Consider the following 12,169-nt stretch of genomic DNA (forward strand, 5'->3'; position numbering starts at 1 on the left):
CGTGTGGGTCTGGCTCAGGGCATGCGCTCTGCCGTGTGGCTTTCTCCCAGCGGGGGCAGGAAGCCCCGGGAGCCGTGGGAGCAGCAGTTACAGAGCTGGTGAGCTCTCGGCTCCAGGCTGTTTGCATCTCACATTTGGCCGTTTCCAAAACCCCTTCCTCCCAGGCTTTGCGTGCAAGGAGACAGGTGCTGAGGAGGGTCAGCAGGCATCCAGATGAGCAGCACCAGCGATCCTGGTGCCCCCTGAGCAGCCTCCTGATGCAGAGCAGTCACCCTAAAGCCAGAGTCTTGCCTCCTTCCAGCGGCATGTGAGTGACTCCCGCGGCGTGCCCGAGCAGTGTGGTCTGCGGGCAGGGAAGAGCTTCTGCCCAGCACCAGGAGAGGCAGCCAGGCTGGGCACTGGTCTGCGTGCCCCCTGTGCCCACCCCTCTTCTCTCACTCCTAGGAGGTTAGTGACACACTCTTTGTCCTGGCCGCTGTGGAGGAAGGTGCTGACGGCTGGTGGGAGGCTGCGCCAGGGCTTTCCAAAGGCCTGTCATCAGCAGGGCTGCCCCAGCAGTGCTGCTGTGTTACTCCAGCCCTTTCCTCTGGAGGGAAAGCAAAGCTTTCACTGCCAGCTGCTTCCTTCTGCCGCCACGGAGAGTACAGTGTATGGTGGTGGTAGTTGTGCCGCACTCGGAGGGAGCTCTGGGGCACCTCTCCCAGCCTGGCGCGGCTCGTCGGGTGAGCGCGTGCACCGGTGCTGGGCTGTGTGCTGTGGCTGTGCTTGGCACCTCCTGGGCCGTTGGGCAAAGGCATCTTGACACTGTTTGGGACTCTCTGGATCCACTTTCATGTTTAGTTAGCAGAGCAGATTGCCCTCCTTTACCTCCGTGGCCCCGTGGTGGGGAGGAGCAGCTCTGCCAGCAGCCTGTGTGCTGCCTTCCAGAGAGGGCTGCTGTTGGCATTTGATGGGGGAAGCATCCCAGCTTGCCCCGGTGCCAGAATGGCCCTGGAAAGGGGCTCTGGATTGAGAGTAGCTCTTCGCTTCTCAAGGAGGTTAGACATGTTCCTAGGTGTTGTTCAGATAATGTGTTCTTGTTATGCTTTAAATAAAGTGGTGTGGGCTGCAGGGACAGGTGGGCAGCGAGGTGTGTGCCACTCTGTGCATGCCAGAGGGCTGCCTCCATGTCTGCCTGCGGCGGCAAGATGCTACCTGCCAGCAGAGCTGAGCAGCTCTGTGAGCACCAGGCCCAGTGTGCTGGTGCACTGGCAAAGGCTGTGAGCTGGTCTGTTGGGGTGCCAGGGCAGCACTGTGCCTGGGCACAGAGCAGAGAGGTTGAGCTGTGTGCATTGTCGCAAAAGGAGCCTTGGAAATGCGTGGAGCTCAGCTGCAGTGACTCTTCTTTATTGCCACTGCTTACTGCTTGTGTGCCACAGAGCAGCCAGCCCCTTCCCCTGGAGCTGACAGCGGGGGTGAGAGGTGCAGCTTTTAAAGGGAGGGGTCAGGCTTCACCACAGGGATGTACACAGAGCCCCACTGGGCACTGTGATGGCACCCAGGTGATTGGTACCTGCTGTGCGTGACAGGCATGCAGCTGCCAGTGACTCACTAAAGAGCAGTCTGGATGGGGACCAAACTCTGCAGGAGGCTGTTTTTAACCCCGGAATATTGTCACTTTGTGCTGTCCTAATGCCAGCTGCATGCAGGCAGGTCAGATGAAACAGGCTCTCCTGTGTGGCTCAGCAGATGAGTCTGTCTCTGACCTTTAGTAGCTGATTTTGCCACCATTGTTTTGTGCGTCCTGTAAGCCAGATGAGAAGTTGGCTCAGGGGAGTTTGGTGCCTCGGGAGGACCCTGGGCCGGTACTTTGTGCAAGTAAGTCATCCTGGTACCCTGCCATGATGGCTGCCAGTGCCGTGCTAACAAGGATGGGAAAGGAATAGATGTCCCTCAGGCTACTTGGCGAGCTCTGGTTCCTTGCCTTTGGTGTTGGGTTGTGTTTCCCTCTGTCACGGTGCTAATGAGGACGCAGAGCATGCTGAGGTGAGTGTGAGGAGGACTGGGCAGCACGGGGAAGCTGCTGTGCAAACGTGGGCAGAATGGTCTTTTTTTCCAAGCCTGAGAGCAGCTTTGCAAGTGCTGCTGCCCCACAGGCCTGGCAGTAGAGCTGCTTTGGCAAACAGCTCTGCACTGGCATAGAAGACTCAGCTTCGTGCCTGGGACAAGCCATTAATCACTCATCAGCCTTCTGCTGCCACAGGACTCCTTGCCCTTCTCTGGTGAGTCATCCAGCTGGTTAGAAAGGTAGCTTTGCTTTCTGGCTAGAGTCTGTGGCTTGGCTGCTTCGAGTAGCCTCTGGAAGCTCTGCCTGCAGGTTTGTGCTCAGGACCCTGCTGCTGCCTCCTCCCTTTGCAGTTCCCACTGCCTTGTTTTTTTCAGCTGTGGCATTTTGAAATCCAGAGGTGCTCGACTGAAAGGCTGCTTTGTACGCCTGGGAGATGATGTAGTGCCTCTGTGACAGCTTCCATCAAGGGAGATGAGGGATGCAGAATGCAGGCCCTTAAGAGCAGTGAAGTAAATCTGAAGGGTGGGTTTTGTGCATCTCTTCCTAGCAGCCCAGTGACTGCACTGCAGCTGTGTTCCCTGGGGCCAGCCTGTGCACACACGACACAGGTTGTGAGCTCAGCCTTCATTGTGCTCCCCAGCCTGCTCAGCCAGCCCCAGCTTATCTGCTTCCCCTGCTAGATGTGACTCAGCCTCTTGCACTAACTCTTTGCAGCAAATTGTGTGTTTTCTCTGCATTTTCTACTCCTCTCCTGCAGAGGAGTTACATAAGGCTGAGGGCAAATGGACTATAAATGGGATCTGGGCAAATTTCCTATGGGAAATAAAGACTCCAATTTATTTTGGTTTCTTCTACTGTTTTTTTGCAGCCTTAAGCCTTGTCTGACACTGCTTCCATGTAAATGGGAATGGCAGAAAAATGCCTCCTTGCCAGTGCTGCAGTTCTTCCACAGCAGTGTTCCAGTGGGCAGCTGCAGGCTCAGGAGAGGCTCCTGTGCCAGTGCTTCCCTGCGGCATGGCAGGTACCGCCCTCTCCTGCCCCTCACTGGGGATGGGCCAGGGCCTCCCGGGGCTGCAGGGTGCCCTCTCACCCAGCCCAGGATGTGGCCTCTGCGCTGGTACCAGCAGTCAGCCTCTGGCTTTGCAGAAGCAGCTGCCAGCTGATCTCACTAAGAGCTGCTCTGATTTCCTGTGCTCAGCTGGTGAAAATCAGACTTGCTGCCTGGTGCCATCTGACCTCTTGGCCCAGCCAAGGTGCTCAGTGGCACCTTCTGCGGTGCCTGATGTTTGGCAGCTGGTTGGTGTGGGCATGATGTAGGGCAGGGTCCACCTGTTGCCATGGGGCTCAGTGGGGCCCAGGGAGACCCTTTGCCTGTGGAAGGGCGTAAGGGTGACCTGGGGAGCAGCGTTCCATGCCCAGGCAGGCTGGCACACCTGAATCACCTTGTAGCTGGACAACCAGGCTGAGCCAGACTCATTGCTTGCTTTGGGGTGACCTGACTGCCCGGTATGGGGGTGTTGGTCATGTAGTCTTTGGTGAGGCTCTCAGGAGACTCCTGCAGTATTTTCGTGCTCAGTGTGTGTCCTTAGCACCTTCGACAAACCCAAGCGAGCAGCACAGCCCCCATCCAGCAATAACCACATTCTTCCAGTCAAATGGGCTTTTGTTGCAGAGCTCGAAAGTCACTTCAGCCGTGAGCCCCAGGCTGGGTCCCAGGCGGAGCCTCCTTGCCCGGGGTGCAGCATTTGGCTGACAGCATCACCTGGCAGCCGCGGCTGGTCCGGCACGGAGCCCTCCCCTCCCGCCGGCAGCTGCCAGCGCCGCTCGCCGCTCAGCAGCAGCCAACTGTGCGGGGGGCCGGTGCCTGCCCCTTACCTGCTGCCCCTTCCTAGCCTGGAGCTGCTCTCAGCGAAGAGGGGGGGTGAGAGCCGTGCAGGGCCAGCTGGAGAAGGGGGCACGAAGGGTTTGGCCGCTAGCGCAGGGAGCGGCTGGTGTGCCGCTGAGCCCTGAGCAATGCCTGCCCGAAGCCCATCTCGCTCCTGCTGGGCTCCCGCGGCGCTGGGTCCCGGCTTTGCGGTGGGCTCTGGGGGGTGCCTGTCGCGGCCTGTTCCCGCAGGGCTCGGCTGGCGGCTCCGCAGGCTGCGGGAGCAGGCGCTGCTGGCCGGGCTGCCCCCGCCCCAGGCGAGCTGCCCGAGCTGCAGGGAGCCTGCCAAACAGCACAGCGCGGCTGAGCAGCTGCCAGCCAGGCAGAGGTGAGCAGTGCCTGCGGGCTGGCAGGACGGAGGGAGGCAAGCTGAGGAAGTGTATCTTCTCCGCAGCCCGCTGCCCGCCACGGGTGCTGAAGCGGTCTTGAGGCGTGGGCCTGAGCGGGCGAAAGTGTAAGCAAAGGTGAAGCAGGGGTGAGGAGAGGTGCTGCTGCTCTGCTTGACTGCGTGGCCTTCCTCGTTTTGTCTCCCCAAGCTGCGAGCTGAGTTTATGGCACGGGGAAGGGTGCTGGAGGCTACTGGATTGCCTGGCACTGCTGGCAGGCTCCGCTTCACTCTCTGCGTGTGCAGGTGCTTGAAGGGGTCCCTGCCCGGGCAGCTCCCTGCTTGCTGGGTGCAGTGAATGGATGGATTTCATTTCCAGCTCCTACAGTTCCCCGGGGATGCGCTGGGATTTTTATTCCTTCCTTTCCTGTCTTTACTGCTGGAGGGAGAATGTTGTGCCTCTGGAAAGGAGAGTGGGTGGGTAGCTGGCGGTGCAGGGCAGGCACAGCATCAGTCATGCAGCCAGGCAGAAAGCACTGCCCGGTCTCCGTGTCTGCCTCTCGTTACACAAATGAGGCTGTACTGGTGAAACACAGCAGCCGTTCACAACAGGGCTCCTGCTGCTGGCCCTAGCACTGCCCCAGATCCCGTCTGTGGGGTCGCAGAGCATCGGCACCAGGGGTATCGGGGTAGGGTCCTTGCTGGGAGTTGGTGCCTCAGGGTAGATCTGCGTGGAACTGCCGGTGCAGGGTAGAAGGGGGTGAGTCAGGCTTGGTTCCTGTGGTGCCGCAGGGTCTCTCCCCACGCTGGCTCTAATGGTGCTGAGCAGGCAGCCCTCTGCTCGCCCACAGTCTGCTTCTGCGGAGCCAGAGCTGCCCAGAGCAGCTGGGACACCACCCCGCAGCGCCTAGGTGAGGGGGCAGTGAGAGCGACTGCGGCGCCGCTAAGTCAGCCCCCACACCCTGGGAAACCTTCTGCAGGGATGGAAGCCAGGAAGGGCCGAGCAGAGTGGCTGTGATCAGCCCCACCCTCTGTAGCAGAGGGATACCCTGAGCATCGCGCCGACATAAGCTGAGTGGCACTAAGTGTTCCCTGGAGAGCCCCCGGGGACGCCAGGGGTGGCAGCAGGGGTTTCACTGCCCGGGCTGGGCTGGCAGTCTCAGATGGAGCCATGCCCCACGTTCCTCCTGCCGTCTCGTCCTGCCCGTACGCCTGATAATGGCCCTGTCCTGCCTCCATCCTCGGGGACTACTTGCCTCACACTTGAGCAAATGTGCTCCGTGTTTGCAAGGAGCCTATGGGAGCTGGGCCTGTTCCGAAAGCCTCACAGGGCTCTCTTTGCTTTGAAGTGTAAAAGCATCTGTCTGCCGCTGCTTCTCCAGCAGCCTCCCGCTCCATTTGCATGTCCTCTTGGCTCGCAGGGGCAGCCCGGGAACCATCCCTGGCACCAGGCAGGGCTCCAGTCTGGGGCTGCTGAGAGGGCTCCCTGCCATGGGATGATGGGACCTGAGAACAGAGGTGCAAAGCTTCAGACTAGGCAGGGTGCTGAGCTCAGCTTGCAGCTGGGGGTGCTCAGGATGGAGCTGTTTCCGAGTGCCAGTTTCCATCACTCCAGACTTTGGGAATGCTCTTGCTGTGTGTTCATCTGTGATGAGTGCATTGATCAGGAAGGAGAGGAAATGGCCCCTGGCAAAGCTGCTGATGCCAGGCAGCACTGGTCAGTGAGGAAATGAGGTCAGACCTGGGCTACTCGGGACCATGCAGCAGGAGCTGAAGCGCCCAGGGGTGGGCAGAGCTGTGCTGGTGCTCGGCAGTGCATTCGAACAAATGCTGCTCAAGTGCAGCTGAACTCCTGCTCCGTGTGACAATCTGACCTGTCCCCATCCCACCTGCCCTGCACACTGGGACTGGCCCTGTGCCTGCTTCTCCCCGCTGGGGCATTTTTCCTTAGGCACAACCTTACAGGAGCCAGGAGTCAAAGCTCTGTCGGTCCTTGGCCAGCCACAGGGTGGTGGTGCGAGGACAGCACAAATAAATCCGGGGCTGAGCTGTAGGGGCTGCCTGTAGCTGCTGCCCTCCAGCACCTTCCAGATGGTGCCTTGGGTTTCCTGTTGCAGTGGGGCCTCAGCAGAGCCCCGGCAGCTCTCTGCTGGAGGCAGTAAATGGGCTCCCGTCTCTTTTAATGATCGGTAGCACTTCGGTGCTTGTTTATTCCCATGGTTTATGCTTCAGCAATAAAATACTGCCTCAGTTTGTTCAATCCACCCTGGTGCTGCATGGAGATGAGTTCACAGCCTCTGACAAAGAGGTCCCAGTGGCACGCAGGATGTTGGCTTTTTAGACAGCTGGGCAGGCTCAGACGATGCAGTGGCAATCAGCCTGAGACACAAATGGCAGTGGGCAGTAAGGGAGGTGGGGTGTGCCTAGCCAAAAAGCCTTGTCCTTGGATTAAAGGACTTTTGCTGGTGGAGCTGGAGCTGTCCCTCCTTCTGCTCCCCAAGGGCCAGCATGGAGCTCTGATAAGGGGGGTCCAAATGAAGTTAGTCCTAGAGTGTTGCCTGTGGTGGTCACTCAGCTGCTGTGTTGTGGTTTAGCTCTCCTATGCTGCTGCAACACTAAAATATGGTGGTGGAGATAGCAGAAGTGATGCAGAGCCACATCCACCATGGGCACAGAGCAGGCCTGCAAGGTGCCAGTGCTGCAGCTCTCAGGGCAGCTGTGCTGGGGCTGGGAGCTGTCTTGCAGGGTTTTCTGGGGTGAGCACAGGCTGGCATTGAATTAACCTGAGGAGGAAGCTGCTGGCAAGGGGCCACAGGGAGTCTCTGCTGTTGCTCTCTCTGCCCAGCGTTACCTGCCCGGTGCCTCTGGGAGCAAAGAGCCTCTCTGCTGCTGATGCTGGCACTGAGGAGATATCCTCCAAGGGGCTGTAGCACTTTGCACATCTCTGGCAGCTGGGATCTAGGAATCTGCAGGTGCCAGTTGAGCTTTTCAGTATGTCTGAAGGTGACTGTCCTGTGGGGGAGGTGGGGACACTAAGGCAGGGAAATTAAAGACAGCAAAGCATAGAGGGAGAAATTGGCTCTTTGTCTCCCTTCTGACTTTTATGGAGACCTGGAAACCTTTTGCTTTCCCATCTCCCATTTGTCTTCTACCCTAACGGTGGAGGAACAGTCTCCTGCTCCACTTTATCTCCCCAACTCCTGGGAGGATCTGTAGCTCTTGCTTCTAAAGAATATTGATTTTCAGCAAAGAGATCCTGTTTTTCCCCAGCTCTTTGTCAAGGCCTGGAGCTGTAGGTGGCAGCTAAAAAGAGAAGAATTTCACCAAACTAATTAAATCCCTCCCAAGCCGTTCAGGGTCCTTTCCCTTGGTGCCACTGCTGCTGCATTTGTGCTCATTTCCCCTGAAGATTCAGTGCAAGGGGAGCAATTTCAGAGCACGTTTCTTGGGCTGCTTTTATGCACCAGGAAGAGGGAAGGTTGGCAGCTGTTTGGTGATTGCTGTCATCCACCCAGCCACTGCTGGAGCCCGGAGCGAGCTCCCTGCTGCAGCTGTCAGGATCTCGTGCACCTGAAGCACACCACTGAGCTCTGCTGGGTCCCAGCAAGGTGCAAGCTAAAGCAGTCCCTCAAACCCTGCTGGGTACCTGCGCTCCGGGGCTCTGGGCTGCGCCAAATGTGTCGCCTGCAGCTTCCCAGAGAACCGCGGGGAGTCAGCCTGGAGGGAAGGGACTTGCACAGGGCTGAGCAGGTTTTGCCATCCCCATGTCAAAGAGGGGCTGCCTGCTCCTGCCGAGGTGAGCCTGGCCCCCAGCTTTCAATTGCAAATGAAGCAAACGGCAAAGTGTTTACAAAGGAATCTCCCGCGGCTCTGCCTTGGCCCACAGCTGGGTCCTGCCGCTTGGCCTTTGGCGCACCCTGAGCGGCAGAGCTGTGCCATGGTGCCCTGGAAGGGAGATCTGGTCCCTGCGGATGCTCCTAGCGGCTTTATGCTGCAGGAACCAAGCGAAGGTGGGCACTGGGACACCATGCTCATCATCACGCTGCTCCCAGCCCTAAACGGGGATGTGGGGGACAAATCCCCCTGCTGTGCTGGGATTCGGGGTGGGTTCAGCCTGCGAGCTGCAGCACCCACTCCTGAGTCCAGACTATAAAGCACTTCACAGGGCAGTTCCAATTGCCTGGCCTATTAGTTTTATGGGGGGGCTGTTGGGAAGCTGAAGTCGAGCTCCTTTTACCATGGTAATGAAAACGTAGCCGTGGTGGGAAGCACAGCCTGGTAGGGAGGCAGCAGCCCGGCTCTGGGAGCCAGAGGTCCCCTCCCTCCTGGCTCCTGGGGTCCCTGGGTATCTGCCCCTTCCCACCGTGGCTGAGCTTCGGTGAGGAGAGCTTTGGCCTCATGCTCCAGGTGGGGGTTCCGCAGGAGAGGAGGAGGCTGGAGCTGGGCTGCTGCACAGGCAGGGGCACAGTGCCACCCAGTGCCTGCCTGTGACCTGCGAGGGGACCGCTGGGGCAGAGCCCAAGCAGCCTGCGGTGGGTTTGCTGCTGACGCCCGGAAACCGCAGGGAGGGCGTCCCAAGGTGATGAAGGAGAAGGACAGGACAGCTGCCAGGCTGCTGCGTGTGCTCGAAGTGCAGAAGAGGCAGCGCTGTGGCTAGAGCTGCATGACTGCTCTTGTTCAGCTACTGATGGAGGCTGAGTCGAGGGCAAGTTGGGGCTGAAGCAGCTCACGTTTTGGGAAGGACCCTGGCAGCAAAACAAGTGAAGGAGGAGGTGGTTACCTAGGCCGAGCTGCTCTCTGTGTGGAGGATGTGTCTGCACTGGCAAGAGGCCTTCTGGGGCAGTGTGGCCAATCCCACTGGGAAGGGCCTTGGAGCTGCTCAGCCTCTGCTAGGCTGGGGCTGGAGTGAAAGGGCCCTTTGTGTCAAGGTGTCTTGGGCATTAGATGGCAGCCATGTGTGGTGGCTTTCTGACTTTCACCCCAGTGCTAATGCAGGACCTTTCCCAAAGGCCAAGCCTTGCCCACATTCCTTGCTGGGCCAGGCCCTGTGTCAGGTTCCAGGCTGTAGCAAGCATCAACAGGCAGCTGGCATGGTGGGGGCAAGGGGAGGGAGCCAGGTACAGCAGGGCAGGGAGCCAGCAGCTCCCTGTGCTGTGCATCGATGCCCCAGCAATGCCCTGATGTGCTCTCTGCAGGGACTGGCCCCTGGAGGAGGCACACAGACTGTGGCTCTGCTTTGGGGGATGGCTATGAAGCCCAGGGAGCTTTTGGCAGCAGGGAGGGTGTTAAATCAGTTTGTCCTTCCTCGGGGGCATTTTCTCCCTTCCCTCCCTTTTCTGTAGCTGGTCCAATGCTGCACTGCCTCTAGGCTGTGGGACTGCAATGTGCGGCTGAAATCAGGGCACTGCAGGGAGGGAGGCTGAGCCCTGCACACTTGGCAGATGGAAGTCCTGCACCTTTGCTGCCCTGTCAGGGCACTTTCTGCTGCCAGGCTCTTCTCCACCCAGGCTTTGCGTTGTGAGCCAGTGCTGATGAACACAGCTGCGGAGCGCAGCACAGCCTCCTGCTAGAGCCCCAGCAGCTTGTCCCACTGTATGGAGGTGTTTGCATCCTGTCCCCTACCTCTGCCTGGATCAGATGGGACAGAAGGTGAGGCCCTCAGCCTCACATGGGCAGCAGCTGCTAGTGCTGAAGGACCACTTATGCTTTTACTGGACTACCTCCTGCTGCTTGGGATGGTTTGAGCCAGAGATCTGCAGTGGTGCTGATTCCCTGTGTGTGTTGCTCAGACCTGTGTGAGCCTGTTCAGCAGTTTCAGCCTTTGCCTTTCAGCCTGCCCCAGGCCAAGGTGCCCTTTCTTGCAGGGACATTCTCTTGGTTAATACCAGCTCCAGATCTTGAGGTGCTGAGCAGCCACATCTGTTGCAGGCAGTGGGGGTAGCTGAGCTCTGAGGGGTTGGGCTCTTCCTTGCTCTGAGCAGCTCACAGCTGATGAATTCCGTTTCCTTTGTGCCCTGCAGTGCCTTTGGCTGGGTGCTCAGCAGGAAGCCAGCCCAGCAGCCTGTGTGTTGGGCTCACCAGCTGCCATGCCAGGAAAGAGAAAAGCAGTTCCTCACCAAGGTCAGAGCATTAACAAGCTCACTCATCACAAGGTGAGGGCACAAAGGAGCCAGCCCAAGATGACAGAAATGGATTTAGTGTGTAGAAGTCCCAGTGAGAGGTTCCTGAACTGCCTCCTCCTGAGCAGGAACTGAGAGCCAAGAGCCTCCAAGCAGCTCCTGTTCACTGATAGCCCCTTCTGTCCTCTCCTCTCATCATCCTGTCCTCTCAGCAGCCTTTCCTCTCGGCGTCTCCTCCTCTGACTCGGCACTCACCCCGAGTCAGTCTCAGCGCAGTGCAGGGGCTACCCTCTGACACACAGGCCAGGGCTGCTCAGGCCCCAGAGTCTGGGCAGGGCTCATCAGGCAGTGCAGAAACACAGCCCAGGGCAGGGCTGTTAGCTGTGCCCAGGAGCCAGACTTGGGGCCTCATTCCTGAGCCAGGCTTGCGAGCAGAGGATTTTTCAGCGCTGACTTTCAGCTGCCCTTGCTGGACCAGCCAGGACGTGCAAAGCAGGAGCCAGCTCCCTGTGGACACCCCACATTTAGCTCTGATCCCGATTGCCTGCTGTGCCAGCAGCGGGCTGGGCTACGCTCTGGTGCAGGGAGGGTTCTGGTTACAAGCCGCCTGGAAGGCAGCAAGCAGGTGCTGTGGAGGTTATTTGAGGAGAGCACTGCCTCAGGGTCCTGCTGCCTCTCGCTCTCCCTGCCTGCCTCAGAAGCCTGTGTGGATGGCATCTTCCACAGGTGAGGCCGTGTCTAGCACATGAGGGGCTGCTGAGGTCCTGCCATGAGCAGCTAGCACCCCACCGAGCAGGGTCAGCAGCTCAGCTTTTAGCTTCCAAGGGCTCTGCCAGGCTGCAGCAGGAGCTGCCACGAAGTGGAGAAGAATCAGAGTCACAGCAGTGAGCACTGGGGGCCCAGGCTGCAGGCTGGCACAGCTGGAGCTGTGTGCTGATGATCTCCCTCAGGGTGGGCACATAAGAGCCTGTGGCACCCACTCACCCTAAGTGGTGCAGCTTTGGCTGCAGGCAGGCTCCTAGGGCTCAGATTTCAGGGCAGAAGGCTCACTTTGGGAACAGCTGTGAGGGTTTCTTGCCCCTGTTGCCTGCCTGTCCCTCTTGGCCTGTCCTGCTGGAGGGCTCAGCTGTTTCTGCAGTAACTGCCAGTTTGCAGCTCAGGGTATTAAGGTAACCTGAAATTGGAACTGCTCTACCTTACCCCACTGAGCTGGGGCTTGTGGTTCAACAGCTGCTACAGCAGCAGCTGATATGACCTCTTAAGACAGAAGGGACAGAGACCACAATGGCTGCTCCAAGGTGAACATCTCTGCAGTCAGAGCAGTGGGCCCCAGGTAGAAGATTACCTGGGACACTAGGGCTGGGCAGAGGGAGGCTAGAGGCAGGCCCAAGGGGGTGGAGGGTGTGCACTGCTGGGGATGCAGGGCAGGCTCCTATCTCAGGCTGTACATTAGGAGTGGAGCTGATGTGCACTGCACACATCCCACCGCAGGCAGGAACTCGGCTTGTAGGAAGCAGAGGGCTGCTAGAGCAGAGCATGCTTGGTTTTACTATGTGGCAGTAAAGCAAGGGCTGCTGAAGGGGGCACCAGGAACAGCTGCAGCAGTGGGCTGGCATTGCCAGCTCTCAAGAGCCAGAAGCACCTGGAGCAGTTTGAAAGGGGACTGATCATCAAGCCTACTGCATGCACCTTACCTGTTCCTGTGGATTTGGAAGTGGTTGGCTGTGCAATGGAACAGATGATGATAGACACTC

The sequence above is a fragment of the Pogoniulus pusillus genome, chromosome 30 (genome assembly GCF_015220805.1).
Source record: "Pogoniulus pusillus isolate bPogPus1 chromosome 30, bPogPus1.pri, whole genome shotgun sequence".
Taxonomy (NCBI): Eukaryota; Metazoa; Chordata; class Aves; order Piciformes; family Lybiidae; genus Pogoniulus; species Pogoniulus pusillus.